The sequence below is a fragment of the Macrobrachium rosenbergii genome, chromosome 8 (assembly GCF_040412425.1).
Source record: "Macrobrachium rosenbergii isolate ZJJX-2024 chromosome 8, ASM4041242v1, whole genome shotgun sequence".
Taxonomy (NCBI): domain Eukaryota; kingdom Metazoa; phylum Arthropoda; class Malacostraca; order Decapoda; family Palaemonidae; genus Macrobrachium; species Macrobrachium rosenbergii.
In genome coordinates, this window is record NC_089748.1 from 47,403,598 (window position 1) to 47,429,949 (window position 26,352).

Below are 26,352 nucleotides of genomic sequence, written 5' to 3' on the forward strand. Positions count from 1 at the left end.
ATTAACAACAAACCAACTGGGGAAAATATATATACATATATATATAAACAGATTGCATGTAAAATATATTTCCAACAAACCAGCTAGGGAAAATATAAGAAAATCCAAATAAAACTAAGAAAATATATTTCTAACAAACCATCCCGGAAAGACATATATAAGGAAAAACAAAATATAACGAAAAAACATATTTCTAAGAAACCAACTGGGAAAAATATAAGAAACAAAGTATAACTAAGAAATATATTTCTAACAAACAGGCTGGGGAAAATATATATTAGAAAAAACAAAACATAACTAAAGGATATATTTCTGACAAACCAAGTAAGAAAAATATTTGTAAGAGAATTACCTGCACCTCTCCCTTCAAGATAAGTTAAGTATACCTCAGTTTAACCAGACCACTGAGCTGATTAACAGCTCTCCTAGGGCTGGCCCGAAGGATTAGATTTATTTTACGTCGCTAAGAACCAGTTGGTTGCCTAGCAACGGGACCTACAGCTTATTGTGGAATCCGAACCACATTATGACGAGAAACGAATTTCTATCACCAGAAGTAAACTTCTCTAATTCTTCATTGCCCGGTCGGAGAGTCGAACGCGGGCCCAGCAGAGTGCTAGCCGAGAACGATACCAACCCGTCCAGTGAGGAACCTGTTCAAGATAATTGACCTTAGTAACTGCCAAAATAAATTTTCGATGCTCCCAGGATAAGAAGTTCAGAATGGCCACAGATGCAAAAGTTTTGTGAATAGAAGCCAAAAATGAATTTAAGCTTTCAGACTTTCTCTTTCCTTTTATCTATACGTGATTGCTTCCAGAATCTACACATATACATAAGTACACATAGTCACAAACTGCCCCACTGGTAATTATTATCTACAAACAAATAAAGTATAAATGTATATACGATGTATAATGAAAAGAAACTCCTTAAATGATGATAAGGAGCACAAGCTTCATTTTAAACTTAAGGGGCCGGGACAGGAATTTAAATTCCTTGGGAACTGGAATGGGAATATAGAATTGAGGCCAAAGACCAAGCGCTGGGATCTATGAGGCTATTCAGCGCTGAGAATAATATTGCGACAAATGTTAGGGAGGTGGCAAGTAAGATGGAAAAAAGAGAATATGAACGGAGGTACAGTAAGAGAAATGAAAGGGGTAGCAGTTAGGGTAGCCAAAGGGACGCTGCCAAGAACTTTAAGTAATGCCTACAGTGCACCGTGTGAGGTACACTGACTCCACTACCCTCCCCCCTAACGTGAGAAGAGGGGAGGGTGCTAAAATCATTTTCCTATAGAGCCCCTAATGTTGGCAACGATGAAGTTCTCTCTAATGACTTTAATCGGAATTCAATGTAAGATACGAGTAGCCTTAACCTAAGCTTTTACAGACTTGTTCCTCGTTGGATGAGTCGATATCGTTCTCGGCTAGCACTTTGCTGGGCCTGCGTTCGATTCTCCGGCCGGGCAATGAAGAATTAGAGGAATTTATTTCTGCTGATAGAAATTCATTTCTCGGTATAATGTGGTTCGGATTCCACAATAAGCTGTAGGTCCCGCTGCTAGGTAACCAACTGGTTCTTAGCCACGTAAAATAAGTCTAATCCTTCGGGCCAGCCCTAGGAGTGCTGTTAATCAGCTCAGGTATATACTTAAAGACTGTTGTACCGGCTCCACTTGATCGCTTGAAATTTTCCTCTGAAAAATATAATTTACAAAATGTAAGACAAAGATAAATGTACCCCCGCTCAGTGGAACGTAGCCAATTTTCTCCGTTTCCAATACGTCAGTAATAGGAATGGGTTTATATATGAAGATTCCTTCTTTTATCATTTTTTAACGAAAGAATGGAAAATGAGACTCAGCAAGGCATTTACAATACATCAGTGTTATAAGTCAGACCTCAGAGTGAATCAAGACAACTAAAATTTTAAAAACTAGGGGTGGAGGGGAGAGCGAGTTTCTCAATTATTCTCTGCGTCTCGTTACTAAGCAATACTGTTCCTAAATTCTTCACAGGCATCATACCCCAATGGGGTATGAAGGATTAAAACTTGATCATGAATCTGGTTGCGTAAGAAGTCTAAATTACCATTTAGTCGGCTAAAACTGACACGTAAAACTTAGGGCATTCTTCTCGTGATGCTTCAGATTCGCCAAATGGAAAAACGAGAAGACCAACAGCTACCTATTGGCCTGGCTTCATAAAATAGCTTTTTCGCTTTTGTTTGATGTCCCTAACCCGAAAATAACCATCCGGTTGAAGCGATTGCCTATATGACTTTGTGTTCTGTTCACTGGATTCGATTCTCCCTAAAAACACGCACACAGATGTACATGTATCTCAGTGTATTTATGCCACATGTGTATGTATGTATGTATGTATGTATGTATGTATGTATGTATGTATGTATGTATGTATGTATGTGTATGTATATATGCCACACTCACTCTTATGTATGTATGTATGTATGTATGTATGTATGTCTGTATGTATGTATGTTGTTCAGTCTCTGTAGTTAATTCCCCAAAAAAACACACAGGTATATGTATGTGTCAGTGTATTTACGCTACACTCACTCAAATGTATGTATGTATGACACATTCTGTACTCAATTCCCAAGACACACACACAGATACATGTATGTATTATGAATGCATTTATACCATACTCAGATGTATGTATATATGTAGGCCTATGTATGTATTTATATGTGGTTTAGTGCAGCGGCGTCTAAAGATTGTACATTAACATAGTTAGTGCACAAAAAAAAATTTAAATATTTTGATAACCTTGTACTTTGCTTTCAAAAGATAAAAAAGCAAAATTCTTCACCTCTCACAGTAAGCCTGCAAAATCATATTGAGTCTTTACACGATAGGCTCTCAAAACTAAAAATCGAAGATGAAAATAATTGTGCATAAGACGACACACGAACTGACAGAGACACACACACAAGCTACCGATAAATGCAGAAATATCCCGAGAAACAGAAATTAAACTAAAATAACAAGTAAAAAAAAAAAAGTCAAAACATTGTGTACGCGTATACGGAGGAATGATAGCATCAAATTACAAGGAACAAAGGGCCAAAAGGATGCATATTGCCTGACTGGTCTGAATGCAAGGGATGCCTGCCTGCCTCTCTCTCTCTCTCTCTCTCTCTCTCTCTCTCTCTCTCTCTCTCTCTCTCTCTCTCTCTCTCTTCATGTCTGTCTCTCTTTCTCTCTGTCTCTCAATCAATCAATCGTCTCTCTCTCTCTCTTTATGTCTATCTCTCTATGTCTCTCGATCTATCTTTTCTCTCTCTTTGCAGGTGCACATAAAATGCAACTAAAAAACTGATATAAAATAAATTGATACGAGACACTGCCCGCCTATAAAGCCCATGGATTCATAGCATTTTATTTAAAGAATGAACTTTGACCTCTAAGCATGAAATTTATGACCTTTAGGTCTACCCTGTAGAGGTGAATCCTCATCACCTATAGATGATATATTGAAAGATAGTTCAACTAATTCCTAAAGAGAACTTGAAGCAGTCTGACGCAAATACTTCAGTAACCTAGACTATGATCCAGTCAATAAAATGTAACAGACTGCCGTTCTTCTCGAATGAAAACAACTTTATCTAAAATCTCTCGCCACTTCATTCCAATTTTAAACTAACAGTTCCATCAGATTTATTGAAGATCACATATATGAAAATTTATATATTTCCCATCACTACTTCCTTAGGCCGGGTATTGACGATCAGGTTTATCTGTCAGTCAACCTGTCAGTTCATTGAAACTGACGTTAAAACGTACGTGTGGACGACAGTTTGGTGGCGGTGTCAGTCAGCTCACCAGAACGGATGAACTGATGACAGTTCGCCGCCGGATTTCGCCTGGGAGGGACCTCAGCCGCTCGGACCAGAATATGAATAAACTATGTATAGGCCTAGTTCACTTCATTGTTAGAGCCCGCGGCGCTATTTGTAGACTGTTGTGAGTCCAAATTTTATGTTAAAAAATAAATAAAAATATTTCCATGTGCCAGACAATTTGATATAGGCCTAGGCCAGTGTCCTGACTTTTTATGAAAGATGTCACTAGTGAAAGTAGGCTTCACGGTCCATTTCATCAATAACTGAACCAACCCCCAGTTCTAATTTAACCTTATTCATTAATATTTTATAAGAGAATAGATATATCTCTTTAATAGGGAATACTTAGACCATACTCTGTTTCGCCTTTTTGCTTCTTTCCTATTTTTATGAGAATTGCAGCAGCTAGTCTGTGTAGCTCCACCTCCTTATCAGTCAGCGGAGTTTCCATTGCTGCCATTATATATTGTTGCCACACGGCGAAGGCTATGCGAGAACTGAGGGCGATGACCTCGAGTTGACTGTCCGACTGACACTTCTACCCTTTACGTCGAACAGTCGCGGGTGAACCGCGACAGTCAACCTGATCGTGAATGCCCGGTCTTAGACAGACAGGCTATTCTTAAACCCAGACGCTGTTTGGTGTTAGTTTGCTTTGTTATCTAATAGTCACTTACTCCGAGATGCTAGTACTAAACACCGTATGGTAAATGTAAAGTAGACGGCCGCACGAAGATATCGTTTATTAATATAATGGATGTATATAATACTTTGATCGCCGAGGGGCTAGTACTAAACACGGCGTCCCAAGGAGCTTCCGCCACGTTTAGTATACTCACACCTCGGAGTAGGTGACGAGTAGATAACAAGCCAAAGTAGCACCCATTGTTTAAGCACTTAACCGTAAGCAACAACCTGTTCCTTCAGTACTGACATTTAAATGTTGGTACCTCGATATTCCCATTAAATCGTCAATAATTTATGCGGTAATTATATTCATGGCTGGCCCAGTGACTCACAAATCCCGAATCTTCATGACTACTCATAACTCCAGCTGATGATTGATAGAGAGGAAGCTGTAATTGCTGTATTTTGTATTTCTGTTCCCCTGTATCGATTTAATATTTTATTTGAATTACGGGAGATTAAAAGCACTGCTTCTGTTACGAAGCAATGATAAAATTGAATTTTCCTTAATATTGGAAGCATTGAAGATTATTTGCAGACTATAAATTGAAGTATACGATACGAGTGTCAGGGAAATATGTATCTACTGTTAGAGCAGTTTTCAATTATTCTTTTATCTGACGAGAGGATGTTATTTTACAGTTATATTCGTGTCGTTTTCCAAAGAAACTTATGTTAGTTCTTTGAACTAACATATGTATATTATCTACTGTATATTTACACATTACCAAATGTTGTCTAGGTAATATTACTGTTAAACTCCAAGTTCAATTTTAGAGGATAGATTCTTAACAGAACCAAAATGCCAAACGTCAGTTCTCATGAACATTTCCGTTAGGGAGGCAGAATAAATACATCATCAAAATTAGGGAGGCATATTAAATACACCATTGAAATAATGTAAAAAAAAAAAAAGCAATGTACATTTACGAATGTTTAGTAATACATGAAACTTTCGAAAATACTTTAGTAAAAAGAAATTTAAGCAATTTCTTAATCCTACTTATAATACCGCGAGGCTTCAACTTCCATAACGTAATGTGTATGTTGAGGTGGTAGGATCATAAATGAACAATTTGTAGCAAATACAGTACAAAAATCACATCTTGATCCAACGAATCTGTCGACCACAAAAGTTAGCAAAAGCTAACTGCTACCTCTTCCGTACTCCTTTGGGCTATAAAAGTTCAGATTTTGTAACGCAAAAAATATTACATTAATATAACCTGACATTAAATCAAAGTATGTTTAAGCTAAGGAAAGAATTCTTTAAAATTCAAAATACATAAAACTACACATAGCCTAATGGAGGCATGGCCTGCTATTATAACACACCCCCACCTTGACGAATTCACCTTGGTCTGTTAAGTAGTATGCTATGATATTTAACCTTCCTCTAATGTGCTTCACAATGAGGTTGTAAGGCCATACACAATCTGTTCAACCTGTAGTTATTTTAAACCACATATGGCACCCACCCTGCCTGCAGACATGAACTCATTCTTATCCAGTGCCTTAGTAGACCAAGTGACACTTCTATTGTACTGTAAACTCTTTAGTACAGTTTTTGAAATCACTGGATTAAGTACTCAGCAGTTATCACTCTGAAGCACTAGAGCTCCACTCCTACATTGCTGGCTAGCATCTACCTGTACGGAGAAAGGCCTCTCAAAATCTGGAGCCTTCAGTGCAGTCTCAGAGATTAGCAACCTCTTGACACTGTCAAAGGATCCCTGGGAGGCCTCATTTCAATTGTATTTCCTCTAGTGAGGTATACAGGTCTGTCAGAGGAGCAGCCATAGAAATTTTGACAAAAACTAATGAAATCGCACACATTCTCAGAAATCTTTGCAGCTCCCCAATGGTAGTGGGTGCAGGTAGACCCCAGATAGAACAAACATTTACAACTACAGAAGAAATCCTTCCACTTCAAACGCCTACTCCTGGGCAACAGGTCATAGGCTTCTCCTGGCCAACAGGTCACTGCCTTCTCCTGGCCAATAGGTCACAGCTTTCTCCTGGCTATCCCACCACTTACTGCCATTAAGCTATATATCAAAATAATAAAAACTGTTCTAATATTTAGCTTTATCATGTAGTATTTTACGCAAACCTAAAATCCTACCAAAAATAAATTTTTTTGATGGCCGACTCTACGTTGACAATTAATCTTCCTAAATTCCTTAAAATTTTTATGTTATAAGTTTTTTTTTACTTTTAAACTATATACAATCATTCCGTAGAACTCAAAAACGCAATAGTTTTAAAATAAACATACTCTTACTACCAAACGAGTCTTCTTATCTCTACTCTAGTTTACCTCTAAAGTTGACCGTAACGTTTTCTTTTATTTATTAATAGAAAATGAGTTAAACCGTAAACGCCCTTAAAATGTTTGGTGCATTTGCCAATTAGTGCGTACATATAATGGCTAAATGCAGGCCCCCTCCAGTACTAAGTGTCAGAAATCGACCTTCAGTAATTAAAATTTGTCTTAAAATTTATTATTTGCTATGTTAAATTGTCAAATAAACACTGGTACTGTCAAACAAGCATTTAATCCTAAAGAAAGCTTTTTCTCTGGTACATCTTGCACATCGCCTAATGTACAAATTGCTAGGCCTATACAGGCCTTCGTCAACTATTTAAACAGCAAATTAATATTTATATAACAAAATACTGTAATATTTTACAGGGCCCACACGTAAAACATGAATAAAAACCGGTAAATATCTCGGTAACAGTAAATATGTGATAGATTTGAACATCAGATTCGTACTAATCATGTTAAGGAGAATTAATATCACAGCATTTAAAACCTAACATCAAATAATATTTTAAAGTAAAATAATACCCAAAACATTGCCCCTCTTGCGTCCTTGATCATTTCACTATGTTATCTAATGGTATTAAGTATGTAAAGGGAACACAGAGGATTTAAAAAAATATTCCTTAACTGTAGACCAGACTCAACTGAATAAATATGAGATAAAGACGAAATAAGTAAATTTCACATAATAAAGTTCTTTACAAAATGACAAAGGCATCAATCACGGGTCTGAATAGTCTCTCTCTCTCTCTCTCTCTCTCTCTCTCTCTCTCTCTCTCTCTCTCTCTCTCTCTCTGTGTGTGTGTGTGTGTGTGTGTGTGTGTGTGTGTGTGTGTGTGTGTGTGTGTGTGTGTGTCAGTGAAATGACAAAATTGAACTTGATGCACAGATTTGTATCAAGTAGTTGAAAAATACTGGAAGCAGATGATAGTACAATACTGATCTTTTGAAATTAGATGGAGCTTACGAACAAAACTAAACCGTGTACCCATTAGTGAATGCACAACCGGGTTTGGAAGTTTATATAGGGCTAAATTCTTTCTTAGTAAACGACAGTCTTACATTACTTTATAGCTGATGTCACCCACCAAGGTTAGACATAGGCCTCTCCACCTCACATTGGAGAACATCAGTTCAGTCCCACTTGATCTGTTATTTTGGGTCAGTGAGAAATTCAAGACTGATTCAAAATGACTTGCAGTTTCATTTGACTCGAATTCTGCTTATAAAGGTTTGTACGGTAAGGGATTATAGGTGGGCATAAGTCCCCATGTTAAGAATATTTAAGAACATTCCTTAACGATCGAAAGATATTTAAACCATAAGCAAGATATATATATATATATATATATATATATATATATATATATATATATATATATATATATATGTATGTATATATATATATATATATATATATATATATATATATATATATATATGAGACTGAAAAATATGCCTTATTTTCCCTTTCTGTATAGATATATTTCGTAAGTGACTTTTTTCCAATTTTATATCTATATACTTACGTGTTTAAAAAAAAACTACTCATATATACGTCAAGTAGTGAAGAAAGGGTGAGGATTAGATGAAGGCATATAAATATGGGAAGGTGTTTTTAACTTTGCAGACGATGGAGGTTTGAATACCCGCTGAATATCTGTAAAAAATGCAAATCCAGTGGAGTATTTGGATCATGAACTTGTTTGTGGCATGTGAAGCCCTTTGCCGATTTTTGTTAGAGGTGGTAACTGTAGAATGGGATGAGAGGCCTGGTTTGTACATCTGGATTCTGCCCAACCAACAGAGCATAGCGAGAGGATAGCAACTCTGTTCAAGAGCCAATTATCATGATGCAATGAGCTCTAACCCCAAAACTGAAATGAATGATAATTGCAGTTCAAAATGAACAGTGCTATTGGCGCCTTTTAAAGGATTAATGTGTGTATATGTATATATATATATAAATATAAATATATATATATATATATATATATATATATATATATATATATATATATATATATATATATATATATATATATGACCTATTGATCTTGCAACCTATCACTCACTTACAGTAGAATGCCTAGATTTAGCGTTCATTATCACACAAGTCAAACGTTTAAATTGTAATATCATAGAAAGGCTGGTTTCAGATTACGTTAGCCTTCCAGTTTTTAACAAATCATCTTTGAGATGACGTTGCTAGCCTCAAGCCCTTCTCCTTTGTAGCTGCGACCCACCACAGTCGCTGACGGCCAGACACATAATTAGACATGCAATGAATTTTTTTTTAAGTCCCCAAATATTTAGGCAAGGAGCAAATTCATTCCTGCTCTCTGCTGCTGCTGCTGACGTCTCCTGAATTTCAGGTGTATCGGTTTTTATTTTCTATTGCCTCATATGTGCTTATTTATTACCTCTCTCTCTCTCTCTCTCTCTCTCTCTCTCTCTCTCTCTCTCTCTCTCTCTCTCTCTCTCTCTCTCTCTCTCTCTGCAGGCTGATTTCCCTTTGCAGCCATCTTGGGTTTATTATGGTCTGTTGAGACTGTCCACAAGGGTTTTCAGCTGAAGATTTAAAGAAAGAAAGAAAGAAATTAGATTACGCCATGAGAACGTCGTTATAGGTAAGCCTCTTACTTGTATTTCGAATTTCCTGAAATTGCCTTTTTTTCGACTATCTTTGGCCTCATAAGCCGTCCATTTTTCTTTTATGTAACTATATATGCACCTGGACTTTCAAAAAGTGTTACCCTTTCGCTGCCATAAGTTACCACCGGATTTGTCGTGACGTAATGGATACTAGTGTGTCAGTCAGCCGAATGGACGGGTAGGACCCCTTGTGTGGTATTCCTCGATTACTCTTCACTAGGCAGGTAAGAGTAAGACGGAGTGTCAAAGGCTGAAGGTTTTCGAAAACATATCCATTTTATGTGTTGTTGTTCACATCGTTATTGCTCGTGGATAGCAAAGGTATTTATAGCCAGTTTCGTATCCATCCCATAGTGGACGAGGAAGTGTTGAGTGTCCAAATACCGAAATGTAAACACGATGGTAATTCTAAGGAAGATCTCGTGGAGATATTGCTTATGAATGAAGTTTTGACTATAGGAAAGGGTGTATATGATGCTATACAGGTGAGGTAACTTGAAAAATTTACCGAAATGTGAGAAAGTTACCGTTGTCAGTTCGTGTTTTTTTTAAGCAGAGAAGCTCCTTAGGACGCCATGTTTAGTACTAGCGGCCTCTTGGGCGATTAACGTCAAGACATTAACAAAAGACGGTAAACTATTCACATTCGGTATATTTCTCGAGCTGTCTCACCCGTACTGCATCATATACGCCCTTTTCTATATTGTTCAGTCAAAAAAATCCATTAATATACAATATCTCCGTACGGAGCTCGTCCTTAAAAGTACCCAAATCATTTTCTGGGAATGGCATTTGGGTAAGAAAATTCGGTTGCTGGTGCAAATTGAATTGCCTGTGAACGAAGGTAAATTGTGAAAATCGTGGAGTGTGACTCAAAACTGGCTTTCTATCCCTTCATTAAATCAGATGGAAGTTCATACGTATATTTAGGTCTAGTGGCTTTCTTTTCTAGAAACAGGTAGTATTATAATATCATATAATGGAACGACTTGTACTATGAGAACTGTTAATCAGCTCAGTGGTCTGCTTAAATTATTTTAATAATAATAATAATAATAATAATAATAATAATAATAATAATAATAATAATAGTAATAATGTACTGTCAATGAGAAACTGATAGTGTTCGTTACATGAATTTGATCGCAGATGAGTTACAGGTAAGTGAATGGGCCTACCATATTTTGTTACATGTAGCAGAAGTGTTCAGTATAATACTCAAGTTTTACTTACAAGGAACGAGTCTCTTTTTTTTTATCATAGTGATAGATTACCTGAGCATCAGAACTATATATATTACCTTTAATGAATATATAGCTGAGGAAATGTCTGGCTTTCTGAAAGGTTTGGTCTCAAGGATGGGCATTACGTGTCTTGATGGCAGTTGTGCGAATTTCAGTTCCTTTCAAAATTACCCAAAAGCTGTACAATGTCTTTGCTACTGTTTAACCTTATCTGGGGTTTGTCAAAACACGCAGAACCGGCCTTTTTTAAAGGGTACTTGGCTGGTATATTTAACTGCATTCTTAGGCAATACAGGCCATATCTTGATCGAATGCGTGATTGTTATAAGCGTGCCTTTCACCGCTATAGCCTGTGATATCTAAGGTGCATTTTGCAATCCGATAAAAGCATTGGAATTGACGCAATAATCATAAAAGTAATGGTCGATAATGGTTCTTGATATGTTTATTCGTGGTTGAATAGTTTTCAATATTTTTAAGGCTGCCAGGATAAATCATCCGGAAGGTGAACCCAATTCAAATGGAACAAGCCCACTGGGGCCGTTGACTTGAAATTCAAGATAACAAAGAATATGGTGTTCATATGAGTGTTGTAACAGAAGGTAATTACAAAGGAATGTGTATTATTATTATTATTATTATTATTATTATTATTATTATTATTATTATTATTATTATTACTGACGTAGAGGATAGGCATCAGAAAACCACTTGGAGGGAAGGGAGCCAGTAAATATTAGTTTAATATTCTTAAGGAAACTTATTGAATTGTGATATATCTTTATTAGCAGCAATTTTTTTGGTGAGTTAATTATAAATCTCATAGTTGAGAGGAATGTGATTCATTGTTTATTTACCCGTATTGAAGGTGGCCCACCCAGTTTTTCAAGCACTCCACAAAACGTAACTCCATCAACCTTGTTACTTTGAAGCAAGTAATTTGGTAAAGTTAAGAATGAGATCTCGGATCTTCCGTAAGTGAATCTTGAAGCTTGTTTGATGCCTTGCATTTACTTTAGTTCGTTGTTGAATGTTGATGCTACTAAACTTGGTCATTTAGATTACTAATGAGGTGCTATTCTTGGGATGCATTTGCAGTGTCAGTAACAGTATTGTGCTTGTTGCTGCAATGTTTAGTTCAATTTAAATATATGGAGTATTTCCTACTTTAATGGAAGGCTAAACCAAGGAGATATTTAGAATCTTAAATCCGTAAGAAATACTCATTGCATTCAATGAAAGTGATCTAAAAAGCAGTGAAATCTAGCAGTCAGGTACGTAAGACCTCAGTGTGGTTTTACATACAAGGATATTAGGTAGTCATAATGGATTTAATATTTTGTAAATAAATCTGACCCATTTAAACGAAAGTCTGTTATAGAGAATTGAGTAGATAGATATATAGATACAGATGATAGATAGATAGAAGGATTTACTCTGGTGTTGCTCTTGATGGATACATCCTTGCTTCCAGGTGTAGATTGCAAGCTAATCTAGCGCTCTGTAGTGTTCAGAACTACAACGTGGTTCAGAACAATTGGTGAACGTTGCACTAGTCTGTTCCCCTTTCTTGAATTTATCCAACACCCTTTGGACACCGTGTTTCTTGCTGCAGTTTGCACAAACCGTTGGTTTGCTGCAGTTTGCACAAAGCGTTGGTTTGCTGTAGTTTGCACAAAGCGTTGGTTTGCTGCAGTTTGCACAAAGCGTTGGTTTGCTGCAGTTTGCACAAACCGTTGGTTTGCTGCAGTTTGCACAACGCGTTGGTTTGCTGCAGTTTGCACAAAACGTTGGTTTGCTGCAGTTTGCACAAAGCGTTGGTTTGCTGCAGTTTGCACAAAGCGTTGGTTTGCTGCAGTTTGCACAAACCGTTGGTTCTCTGCAGCGGTCTTGGTGCCAGTAACGCTTGCAGCAGGAGCATCTGAGAGGCTCTGGTATTTATTCTTCTGTGGGGAAATATCCCCATATGCTGAGCCAATCTTGCATGAAACTGGCGCTTTAAAAGTTGGGAGAAATTTGTCGTTGTTATTGACTAAGCTGGCGTTATGCTAGCACGGGCTCTTGCTCATGGAGCAGCCCGGAAGTGCCAATCGATGATTTGCATTGATGAAATGGTCATGGATAAAATGAGTAAAAATATTGGTTGGATAAGTGAAAATATGGTCATGAAATGAAAAGCTCACTATGTAGGATTACAAGCCGCCTTTAAAGCCTTAGGTGCCCGTCAGTAAGAGAGAGAGAGAAAATAAAGAAAAAATTATCGTAAGAGAAAAATGGGAGAATTGAAAAATTGGGGAGAATTTTCCTTGAGGGTGCCTTAATCTCTTCTCACATCTGCGGGCATGGACGATATAGGATAGTTCCAACAGTGTCCAGAGTTGTGGGTATACGCAGATAATTGCCACCTTGAGCTTTTCAATCGAGGTAAGGCGTTCGAAGGCGGTGCTGCCCTCCATTAAGTCCAAAGCTGTCCGATCTTTCGAGCAATAGTGAATTCTCGTAGAAGACTGGGTCTCACAGTTATTTCAGTATCCGGATTTATCGCCTCCAGGGCGACAATAAATGGGTAGGAGGTCCGCCCTTCGCGTTATAGAGCTCAACACTTGGGCATAGGAGGGTATATTCTTGAGGATGAGAAATTGGAGTAGGAGGAGGAGGATTATTCTAATGGAGGACAAGAAAGTGAGGAACATGAAGAGGAGGAGGAGAGTGAGGATGATAGAATTCTGAAGGCGGTGTCCTGTCGTTTTCGATGGTGGGGGTGGCGGGTATGGAAGGGCAGGGCAGGGCGAGCTTCGTCGCTATAAAATCCTGTAGGCTGTCTGCTTGTACCCAGTGTAGTGCCAGTTACATTTTCTCTCTCTCTCTCTCTCTCTCTCTCTCTCTCTCTCTCTCTCTCTCTCTCTCTCTCTCTCTCTCTCTCTCTCTCTCTCTATCTGTGGAAATGCTCTGTGCATATTTGAGGTATAACAATTAGTGAAGAAACTGTCATTTGTAACGCTCAGACGTCCTGATTCTACCTGAAACTGCTTTCAATTGTTCATTGCTGGTGCAAACCTGCCGTATTTGAACCTAAGCTGGTAGAGCCTGGAACAAAATTAACCAAGTTTCCCGCAAAACTAATATTCAAAGCCAGGCCAGTGTATAGAGGTTCGACCTCTTGTATACTCAGATGCTTTCATGATAATGACATTCCCTGTGCATGCAAATGAATGCCCTGTAAAGGGCAAGATGAACTGGTTCTGCGCCTAGATTACTCACTTGGTAGGTTGAGGTAGTTACCACAAAATATTTCCCAGTTAAACTACCGAATTGCCAGGTGAGAGAGAAGTAAAGGTGTAAGTATTCCCGCAAGGTAAAGGTTCAAGAAATCTGTACTTTAGTTTGATGATTAACTCGAGCAAATATGCTGTGTTAAGGAACGTTGATTTTGACATGCCTTTGCTTCGTCTGTTTCATGCTTAACACTATAAATATCTCTCAAAAATGAGCAATGCCTTGCCACTCCTCCTAACTATCAAGAAGGGAGGCAGTTTTTCAGAAACGAATGGCATTCGGCGAAAGGTTAGTTACAGATATCATTGAACTGAGAGCTATGGCAAATGTTGAATTTTATCATGACAGGAACAACTGTAGACATGTAGGTTTCCGATAGCTACAATGATCGTGTAACTCAAGCTAAGCGAAGAAAACCTCATATCAATTTTATCGATTTTATAAACAGTACAGCATAACCGTGGTTTCTAGCATTTTGTGAGGGTCTAAACCTTTCCACAGTAATGTTACAGTATTATTTTGGTTGTTGGGTTAAAAGTTCAAGTTCTACTCTCTGAAGGAAGGGTTTAAGTTCATCTTTAGTATTCAAGTTCAAATGATGCGGACCTTTTGGTATGACTCCCGTGCCTACTATCAAGTTCTTTATCATATCGTTTTTCAAAGAATGATCTGCAGTGTGTACCTGAGTTTAAGGTGTATTTACCCAACAGTACTTCATAATTTAGTTACTTCGATATCTAAGACCTGAAGATTATGACTTAAAAAGAACTGGTGTCTGATATGAAGGTTTGTTAAAATAAGGAATGCTTTAGATAATCTTCCGCAAGAGGAAGACAAGTGCATTCACTGATGCGCCAGACGATGAATGCGGGTTAATTCTGTAGGAGAACTTTCTCAATAGTGTACACAGAGAAGCAGACAGGGACTCGGTTAAAATCAAAAAGCCCTTGCTAGAATTGAATATAAGAGTTTAGGCCAAAGGCCAAGCACTGGGACCAATGAGGTCAATCAGCGCTGAAACGGAAATTGACGGTAAAGGGTTTGAAAGTTGTAACAGGAGGAACCAATTGTTAGAAGAGGGTGGAAAGTAAGATGGAAGAAAGAGAATACGCAAGGAGGTACAGTGAAAGGAACGAAAGGGGTTGCACCTAGGGACCGAAGGCACGCTGCAAAGAACCTTAAGTAATGCCTACGGTGCACCGCATGAGGTGCACTGACGGCACTAACCACCTTCGGGGAGTCCTTGGTAGAAGCGAGGTGGTTGATCAAGACCTTCTCCCCACTGAACCCTTCGTATATAATACAAATTCTGTACTCGGTCTAGTACGTAATTTCGTATGGTTTTGCAGCAGTTTACTAAGAGGCCTCTTGAGGACCATCGACGAGAGAGAAAAGGGTGGACGTGAGTGTTGAAATGCCACTAGGTACAAATAGTAAAGACCATAAGGAATTTATGGCCGCTGATTGACGAATATCATAGATCCCGACGCATGCGCACAATCTTCTGGCATCTTTTGGCATCCTGTCTTCAAAGTTTAGGCAGTAATTGTTGGGAAACTAGCATATCATCCTGGTAGTACCACAGGACATTCACTGTTATTGTCAAAACCCATCCCCTTCACACATTGGTATTGTTACCAGTGTTAGTTGGTGTACTTTAATAAAACACGCTTGACCCTTCCACTAAAGGATGTCGGGTGTAGCTTATTCCTTAGTCGGTCATCCCCAAAGCATACCTGAGGTACGAGTGAGCTCGGGGCACTTTTTAAGTCGGTAGGTATGAGACATTGTGATTTTGGCTTGAGTTCTCTTGGGCTGTGTTAATGACTGAGATTATCAGCCTCCAATAAGTATTAATTTAGGTCTGTTCCTTCTGTTAATGACAGGGTTATATACAACTAACTCTGGGCTAATAATTAGTTGTTCCGTAAGTCCCTGGTGATTGTGAAAGAGCAGAATATCGTAGGCTTAAGATAGAGCAGTTCAGTGTTCTCTTGATAATTTGGAAAGGATGAATACGGTAAGAATTTTTATCAGGGAAAACTTTAAAAGTCTTTGTTACTATCTTGCACAATTAGGTAAGAATCTGGTATGTTTTAAAAGCTTTCTGTAAGCAACCAACATTGGATGTAGATACAGGTGATAAAACTGTTCGACGAGTGTAACATGTCTGTTCCAAAAGTCTTTAGCTGGAAGTGATGTTGGTGCTCACTGAATCTGCAGCATTAATCAGACGTTCTAGCCTGCCTCTTAACAGGGTGGACAGTCATTCCTTTTGGGTAGCTGTGTAGCTTTTCGTACATTTACTTGAATTACAAAATTATTCTTGCTTGGAATCGTCCATAATTTTCATAATGCTGTGCTTGTCTGGATCTGGAAGCACTTCAGTAGGTTAAGGAAGCATATTTTCAGTATCCAACACACAAGTAAATTTTGCTTTCTACATGGACTTTTTTTTTTTTGCAGGTCAGCTTCTACATCTGGCACAAGATGTGTCAATAATAAAAAAAAAAACAAGAGAAGGAATGAATTGAAAAAGGAACGCTGTCAATTAAAGCCTACGGAGATCAAGATATTATCGTAGGCGATGATGATGATGATGATGCAGAGAATATCTTAGAAAACTGAAGACGTGAGCCTTTAACTTTAAAAGGTTAGATATTTGGAAAATTGCCTTCAACCATGAATAACGCAAATTGGCAGTGAGTACAACAAACAAAAGGAGAGTAAATTGGAGAATAATATCAGAGGTAAAGTAAGGGAGCTTGAGAAACACTGGCAAGTCAAAGCAATGAGAAGGAAGACAAAGGTTATATGAAACATTAAAGGGAATTAGTTGAAGGAATTGGAAAACATGCCATACAAACGTTGCAAGACTCAAGCCTACTTGAATGAGAACTATGGGACAGGCAGATGTGTGGAGATATGAAAGACTCGAGCCTACTTGAATGAGAACAAAGAGACAGGCAGGTGTGGGGAGGTTTGTAGGATGATAAGCACAGGAAAGACATGATTGGTGGAATTTCACTAAGACCTTTTGCAATTATTTCATAGTGCAACTGCGAGGTTTTCCTCCTGTTACACCTTCAAATCCTTTGTACTTAAAATTTCCCCTTCAACACCGAACGACCTCAGAGGTACCAGAGCCTGGCCTTGGCCTAAATTATATATTCTGTTCCATCCCATAACTACCGGTAACGTTGAAGACGAACGAGAATATTATAAACTTTGCAAAAAGGCTGGAACCTGTAAAAAATAACTTTAAAAAAGTTTCAAATTGACAGCTGTAGTGTCCAGTGCAAAGCAATGTTCCAAAGTAATTCAAACAAAATCAAAGATGAACGCAAACAGGGACATATTTTTAAAATTTCCAGGTAAAATGACTGTGATTCCAAAGACACCGATTCTCTTCTGCTAAAGGCAACACGTTGCAGAAAAAAAACACGAGTTTACTGAATCCATATCAAAATGCACCAGATCATCGAAGCAGCTGTAGATTATAGTATTTTAATCTTCCACCAGCGAGAAAAAGAAATTTGAGTACGAGAACTGATTGTAAACCCTTTGACCTGTGTACAGTACAACTACTGATTCAAGCTTATTTCAGTAATACAAAAATGACAGATAGAGGTAATGAAATTATACAATTACGGTATAAAAAAAAAATACTACTCGTGGAGAAGAAATGCGGAGCAAGTGAAAATTTAAATGTGAAACATTACAGGCTATCAAAATGTTCTGATGTACAGCACAACTGAAAATGTTAAATATTAATGGGAAGCCTTCGGGCAATGCAGTAATCTACTCCAGGTGTAACTACACGCACACTACATACAGGCAACGAACCAAAATGGATTTTACGCGTACAAGCACGAACCAAAATGGATTTTATGGCACAAAGTTGCAATAAATGTCAATGGAGACTTAAGCACAAGGCGCTAGACCAATCAACAAGTTGATGCAGACGCAGATACTGAAGAGGGCTAGGCGTTGGAGAGGTAGTTTTTTTTTTTTCCGAAAAAAAAAAATAGAACTAAAACCTGACAAAGGGACCCCCCGGGTGGACCAAATGAGAGCCGATTGGGAGAAACTTGCCTATTGATCTGCATCACACAAACTTAAGTTATCATGGTAAGTGTTGATGCATTTAAAATTAAATCGTATGATAGCTTTTTAGCATATAGTATTCAGGTAGTGATATACACAAGACCATGAAAGTAGAGAATGAGGGAATATTAAGTGGTAGAATTTGAAGGTGGTTTAATAATAATCTCTCACAGTCGTTTAGATATTAGAATTTCTACTTATCTGACAAATATTTAAGTTGAAGTGAAATTTGCATTCCAGTCAAAATCAGTGATAACCCCTCAGAGAAACATACGAGCCAAAAGCATCTGTCCTAACTGTACCCCTTTTAATACCGGAGGCCAGGCATACAAAACCTGGTTGCTAGTTACAGCTAATCATATTCCTCTTGCTATATCTAGTAGACAAACATATCACAAAGAGTTTCGTGAAGCGATTAGCATATGTTTTTCATTCTCTCAGGATTTCTGCCGCTGCCAAGTGGAATATTAAACATCCAGTAGATTGGTATACAATATTCTGCGGCGACAAACCACCTTCATTGTGAGTATATCTTTTTATTTTTTTTTTTCTTTTATCAAAATCGTATAATTTGTCAGTGTGCTTACTTCTAGGGGTAGTGAACACACTGAAACATCAGCCACTGGATAGTTAAGAAGTTTGGGATACACAGTTTCCACTTGAATGTCGTCAGTTTAATAGCAGTTATCCAGTAGCTGGGTATGTTTCAGGATATATCGTTTTTTTTTTTTCTTAAGTTTATCATCAGTTTCATAGCTCTTAAGTAGCTGGGTAGGTTTAGGATACATAGTTTTCATTTGTCATCAGCTTAATAGCTCAAGTAGCTGGATTTTTTTTTTCAGAAGTTTCATGATCTTAATAGCTCAAGTAGCTGGGTAGGTTTCAGGATATAGTTTTTTAAATTTCTCATCAGTTTAATAGAAGCTCTTAAGTAGCTGGGTAGGTTTCAGGATACATAGTTTGTTTCATAAATTTCTCATCAGCTTAATAGCTCTTAAGTAGTTGGGTATATTTCAGGATACATAGTTTTAATAAGTTTCACATCAATTTAAGTAGCAGTGTATGTTTCAGGATATGATATATAGTTCATAAGTTTGTCATCAGTTTAATAGCTCTTAAGTAGCTGGGTAAGTTTCAGGATAGTTTTTCTTAAATTTCTCATCAATTTAATAGCAGTTCTCAGGGTACTGGGTCTGTTTCCGTACACATGGTTTTAGCAGATACCAAATAATGTTGGGGTTTCAGGATACATAGGATTTATTAAAATATCTCCAGTTTAATAGCTATTAAGTAGCACGGAATGTTTTAAAGTACATAATTTTTACTCTAGTTCTTTACCAGTAGTCTTATAGGTTTGTTCAGTAAATTCCAAAGCAATTAAGGTTTTTATCAGTGGTGTTACAGATTGATTGATTATGAAATTTAGGTCTTAGGTTTGTTTGTTCAGTAAATTTCAGACCAGTAATTTTTCAAGTGTCTTGTCATTTTTATATCGACCGTCAGGAGAATTAGAACGCATTAGGATTCACAGTTTATCAAATTATCCTATAATTCTAATATCAGCCATCTGGTGGCTTAGGATGTTTCAAAATTCAAAACTCATTTAAATATCATATTAGTGTAATAACTATTACTGATTAGGGGCCTCAGTTGATAACAGTGACTGTACTTTTTTTTTTCTTGGAAATCTCAGCAGATAAATATTAGCTGTCAGGTAATCTTGAACACATATTGATAATCTCATACTAGTCCAGTATCAGGCAATTAAGTATTTTTAGCAGTCACTAGTGATGATTAACAGTTTGTGTTCTATGGGTCTTACAGGTATTACTGAAATAGCCTCCAATATGATAAGTACTTGTTTAAAGCTTCCTTTATATTCCTCATAACCTCACCAGTCTGACAATGAGAGAATTTCCAAATAGGTTCTAGGTCTTACACCATCATAAGATTCCATGAGCATTGGTATTTAGCGGGAAGAATATCATAAACAGGAGTGTATATGCAATTGACACTCCAGAATAGGAAAAATTTCAGAATACTGTGTATTTTGTTAACTTTTTTCCAGTTTTTTTTTTTTTTTTTAGATAAATGGGGAATCGCAGCAATTTTCAAGTGATAAAATAATAGGCTCTTAATTTTTTCTCTTTTAGATGTTCAAAGGTTGTCGTGAAAATGTGAATCTTGCTAAACATACATAAAAGTTCATACTGTTAGTGCCGCTAGTTATCTTATCAGGACCATTATCATAATGACTTAACTGCATATTTCAAGATACTGTTGTCATTTGAAGGTCCCAAACTGGAATTGATACCTATAAGACATTTGTGGCAAATCAAATTCAAATTCAGTGTAGTTTTGAAGGCAAGTTCAGCATTGCTAAAATTGGTAATGTAGGCAAGAAAACCAATTATAAAACTCAGTTTCTGGGAGGGTCTGTGCTTCTCGATTTTCCACTGACTTGTACGCTTTCCTTAGGAATATGAATGATCTTGAGAAATGGTCAGACATTCTTTTACAAGAGAGCTAGAAGGGAAACTCACTTCGTGGTGGACTTCTTGGATATTAGGACAGTTTCTGTTTAACCAACTAGTACCTCGCCGCTTGCACTTTCCTGACGAGAGCCTTGATTTTCCATGGAAAGGGTAAATTAGAGTAATTGAGTTAAGGAAGTTGGACAGCGAAGCGGGAAGAGACTTGAGGGAACTGATGGAAAGTGATGGGAGAACGTTCAGTATTTGATAGATTTCGGGCGAGGGTACACATACCCTAGAAATGATTCAGCATGAATCGCCATTGAAATTTTGAGTTACCAGAAGGAATATCTTGCTGTAAGAGTTTTTTCTCTGCTTAGAGCAAAGGAGTCATAGTTGGTGATCGTAGTTATACTTAAGGAAAACGTCCTAGATGCCTTTAGCATTATGAACATAAATATCTTGAAAAATACACTTTTATTAATTTTGATTTAGGTTTTTCAGTTTAGGACCTGTGATGGTACAGTATCTTGACATGCAATTTTTTTTTTTTTTTTTTTTTTTTGTAGGTTAAGGTATAAATCACGTAATTTGTGTTAAAATGTGTCTTACAAATCCCAGTAAATTTCAGCAATAAGATTAAATTTCCATAGTCTTAAACTTGAAGATGTAATTTTGATAATTCAGGTTCAGTACTGGGAAAACTGTAACACCAAATTGTACATTGATTTTCTTGTACAAGGACTTGTGTATTTCTGCTCATTACTTAGTCCTCAAAGTCTCTCTCAAGAAAAAAATAATTCTAATTATAGTTATAATATTAGGGTACCAGGAGCTAAGGAAAAAAGTTCTAATTTGCCTTAGTCTGCAGAAACAAAGAATAAAATTTTGTATAATTTATGCATTTTCTCTCCCTCTCACTCAGAATTACACATTTTGCTATAATGAAACTCACTCTCTCGCTCTCTCTCACAGAGTTGCACATTTTGCTTTAATGAATCTCTCTCTAAACCCAGTGCATTATTCCATTTTTTCTGCTGAATCAACTCTATACATACTTTGATGCTTCCTGCACATTAACACACTTTAAAAATCTTGATTGCATTACAGAAGCAGCCCCAGACACTGTGCTTTGCTGAAGTGCTTCCATGCTTCTCTGAAGCTTCTATTTCATGCTTCATGCATAACTGAACCCTTCACTGCACGCTGTGCATGCATTGCAGCATCACTCTATACACACTTGACACACTTTTACATGCTTGGCTGAAGCACCCTACACACGCTAAACACCATTAAGGTGCTTTCTGCCATTTCATCCTAACAAAGGGAATAAGTAAAACCACCACTTAAAACTTTTACTCTTAAAGTTTTCTTAACATTCTTAGCTGTCTAGTTCCTTGCAGATATTTAGATTGTAGGTTCCCAGAATTTAAACTTTTTTCATACAAAATCTTAGTCTGTTATAAAGTTTTATGTCATCTGATGCATTTTGTCATTCAAGTTATTACAGTTTCATTTTGTCCTAAGTTTTTTGACAAAGGAGGCTTCTAGACAAAATGAGAACTAGAACAATAACTTGAAACATTACTTTAAAAGCTTAGTTGATGGAAAACTATTTGAATTAAAGGTACATAAGTTGAAGTACAAAAGTCTTTGTGTGAGTATGTATGTATATTTATTGTGTACACAGATAACTGGAAAGGCCAAAATATGGGACTCCTTGGGATCAGCATTGTTCTGCCCAAGGAGGGTGTGTCCTCAGCAAGAGGTAATAGTCAGTCAGTTTCCAGCTTTGAAACCAATTCCAAGAGCAGTTTTCTAAGTTGACAGTTGATTGTTAGGATGGGAAAAGCCTGTACGTACTGCCCTCGTGCGGTTTCCATATGTATAACCATTTTCCTATCACTGAAGAGTGTTAGTCCATTTCAAATGTCGAAGAATGGTGTAACAGACAGCAGGTCTCAAGAGGGATGGTAAGGTTACTCCCTGAGGACAGCCTTGGATTGCTTCACTCTCATAGGTGTAGTATTGTAAAGTCACCTACAAAGCCGTCTGCGAAGTCTCCACTGAACGCGTCATTCGCTAAGTCTCCGCTGAGCAAGTTTTCTGTGATGACGTCCCATTTTCTTCGCCTATACAATTGGTCACGCCTAACGTGCCAGGTCACACGAATTCGATCATTTAAACTATTTCTTCGTTCACAGGCATCAAGATTATATCCATATTTGAGTTCTGTCTGTTTTTATATTGTAAAGTGTACTCGCTCACTGTATATTATTGTTAATTATTATCGACCTCAGGTCACTCACGATCTCATTGTCTTTCGCAGCACGGCGCCAGTCTGCCGCTATATAAACTGCCTGGATCTTGAATAAAGTAGCAGTTCTCTTTTACCTGCTCGTTTTTTTTGCAGCTCTCACAGTGGTGCCCCCGGAGTAGTCCTGGAGCCATTAGCGGACCCATACGGCGACTCAGTCTTGGCTCCAGGAACTTACTCGCCCTTAGCGGACTAACGACAGCGCTGTAACCAGCAATTGGGCGTGCTGACTCTCGTCGGCAAAATCACCAGCATCATTAACGAACTCACACGGCGCTCTTCTGAGTGCGTTTTGATGCGAGTACCCCACTCCAGTTAAGAGGGCAAAGAGCGAGCATGGACGCGGACATCCTGTACCTCGTGCAATTAACCGCAAACCTCGCAGATTCGGATGTCTACCTTCCTCCCATCTCACCCGCGCCCCGCCCCGCGCCGAGGCTCTCACACTCCACACCCATGCCCGCGCCCCACACACTCCCCGGCCCGGCAGCACAGTCACGGGCCGCCCTGTCCATAAAGCTGCCGCCGTTCACACAGGGGAACCCAACGTCGTGGCTGTATAGGGTCGAGAGCCAGTTGAGGATAGCGGACCTTACCGACGAGGTGCTGCAGGCTGACACAGTCCTTAACACCCTGCCGGAGGAAATCTATAGGAAACTTGTCCCATGGGTGTCCGCCACACGCCCCCTCACATACCACCTCCTGAAGAAGGCCCTCCTCGAGACGTGCTCCCTACCAATCGCCGAGCGGGATGCCCGCGCCATCGACCTTGCCGTCAACCCGCAGCAGGATCTAAGCGCGATGGAGTCATGGGGCATGATCGAAGACCTGCTCACACTCCCAGACTTCGACGGCAGCAGAAAGCAGCAAGAAGTAAGCCTGTCGCAGGAGATCTTCCTTCGTCAGCTCCTCCCGGAGGTCCGCACCCAGATTCCTGAACCCTACACCATGCCCCTCAACGTCCTCATCCGCACGGCGCAGCACCTGACGGACTGCATGAAGGCAACGAAGCGGTTACAGCGCCCACACTACCAGTGAACTCCATCCAGCAGGAAGAAGGCTCCATCCAGCAGGAAGTCAATGTCGTCACCAGGAGGCGCCCACCGCCCCACAACAAGTGGAGTTCCCCGGGCCTGTGCCACTACCACAAGCGGTTTGGCAAAGATGCCCGGAACTGCCTGCCGCCCTGTTCATTTGCCCGTTCAAAAAACAGGGGAGGCGGCAGCCAGCAGGACAGACCACCATGGCAGCCGAAAAACCCAGGGCCCCAGATTCATTAGGCTTCTACGTCCGCGACACCGTCTCCGGCAGGATGATGCTGGTCGACACGGGGGCCGTAAGATTGATCCTCCTGGCATCCAAGGAGGACCTCAAGTGTGAACCGGATCTGGCTGCCTCCCTGATGGCCGCCAACGGATCCCCCATCCTCTCCTACGGCACCAGGCCCCTGTCGATCTCCATCCTTGGCTGGAGTTATTCCTGGGACTTCGTCATCGCAGATGTAGGGACCTCGCTCCTGGGTGCTGACTTCCTTGCTCACTTCGGGCTGGCAGTCGACGTGGGGCGGAAGCACCTCCTCAACACCAACTCCTGCCGGTCCCTCCCGTTGGCAACAGGACCCAAGGCGCCCACCATCTGCTCCGCCGCCCCCCACCAGCATGCACAGCTGCTGATGGAGTTCCCGGATGTGTTCAGGCCCGAGCTCCGCCAAATCCCCGGGGCCCCAGCCAAACATGGCATATACCATCATATAAAAACTAAGGGGCCCCCTACACATGCAAAGTTCCGGAGGCTTCCCCCACGGCACCTTCAGGAGGCCAAAAATGCATTCGCTGAAATGGAGCGGATGGGAATCTGCAAGAAGGCTTCCAGTCCGTGGGCCTCCCCCCTCCACATGGTGCAGAAACTGGATGGCTCCTGGAGACCCTGCGGCGACTACAGGCGTCTTAACATCGCAACGGAACCCAACCACTACCCCCAGCCGAACATGCAGGACCTCACGGCCTCCTTTCACGGGGCCAAAATATTCACTAAATTAGATCTTTTAAAATCCTATTTTCAGGTACCGGTCACACCAGAGGATATACCAAAGACTGCCATCATCACGCCTTTCGGGTCCTACGTGTTCGCCTTCTCCACCTTTGGCCTGAGGAATGCCGGGGCGACTTTCCAGCGGCTCATGGACAGCATCCTGGGGGACCTGACGTTCTGCATCTGCTACATAGATGATATCCTCATATTTTCCAGGTCCCACAGTGAGCACCAGAAACACATCCGGGCAGTCCTGCAGCACCTGCAGGAGAACGGCCTCGTCGTGCGTTTCGACAAGTGCACCTTCGGCGTCCAGAGAGCTGACTTCCTGGGCCACGAGATATCCCCGGCAGGTGTCCGCCCGCTCACATCCAAGGTCACAGCCATCACCAGGTTCCCCATCCCCACCTCTGTCAAGGCCGTCCAGGAGTTCCTCAGGATGGTGAACTACAGGCGGTTCATCCCCAGGATCGCGCACAACACGGCCCCCCTGACGGAAGTTCTGAAAGGCCAACCAAAGTCCTTGTTGTGGGGACCAAGCCAGCAGCAGGCCTTCTCCCTGACAAAGGCCGCCCTCGCCGAGGCAACCGCCTTGGCACACCAGGATCCCAGCGCCCCCCCTCCAACTGACGACGGACGCCAGCAACGTCGCCTGTGGTGCTGTCCTGGAGCAGGTCATCGGCGGCGTTCCCCAGCCCATCGCCTTCTTCAGCAAGAAGTTCAACCCCTCAGAGGCCCGCTACAGCACCTTCGACAGGGAACTCTGCGCAGTGTACCGAGCAGTCCGGCACTTCGAGTTCCTCCTGGAGGGGACACTCTTCACGGACCACCAGCTGTTGGTTCACGCCTTCACTAAGCAGGGGGACGCATGGTCTTCCAGGCAGCAGCGACACCTCTCAGCCATCGCCATATTCACCTGCTCCGTTAGGTACCTCCCCGGCAAGAAAAACCCTGTGGCGGACGCCCTCTCGAGAGTCGAGCTGAACGCGGTGCAGCTTGGGGTAAATTACGAAGATCTCACCAGGGAACAGGTCGCAGATCCAGAAACCCCAGCCTACCGCACCGCCATCACGTCCCTGAAGTGGAGGGACACCCCCAGGGGCCCAAGTCTCCCCTGCGACGTCAGTACCGGCCAACCCCGCCCCTTGGTTCCAGCCTCCTGCCGCCGCCAGGTATTCGACATCATTCATGGCCTCTCACATCCTTCCAGCAGTACAACGGCCAAGCTGCTGTCAGGGAAGTTCGTCTGGCACAGAGTGCAGAAAGACGCCAGGACCTGGGCGAAACAGTGCCTGCAGTACCAAACCAGCAAGGTGGGACGTCACACACAGTCTGGGATAGGCGAGTTCCCGCAGCCAG

The 26,352-nt window shown here is 40.2% G+C and overlaps 1 long non-coding RNA gene across 2 annotated transcripts; it reads left to right on the forward strand.

Annotated features, from left to right (window-relative positions):
- The first annotated feature begins 9,659 nt into the window (after positions 1-9,659).
- LOC136840809 (uncharacterized) lies at positions 9,660-25,434 on the forward strand. Of its 2 annotated transcripts, none has more exons than XR_010853741.1 (4): positions 9,660-9,768; positions 16,531-18,195; positions 18,613-18,693; positions 25,210-25,434. It is a non-coding gene; the product is annotated as an uncharacterized lncRNA (long non-coding RNA). The 2 variants fall into 2 exon arrangements; XR_010853740.1 differs by lacking the exon at positions 25,210-25,434 and adding an exon at positions 23,059-23,290.
- The last annotated feature ends 918 nt before the right edge of the window (positions 25,435-26,352 follow it).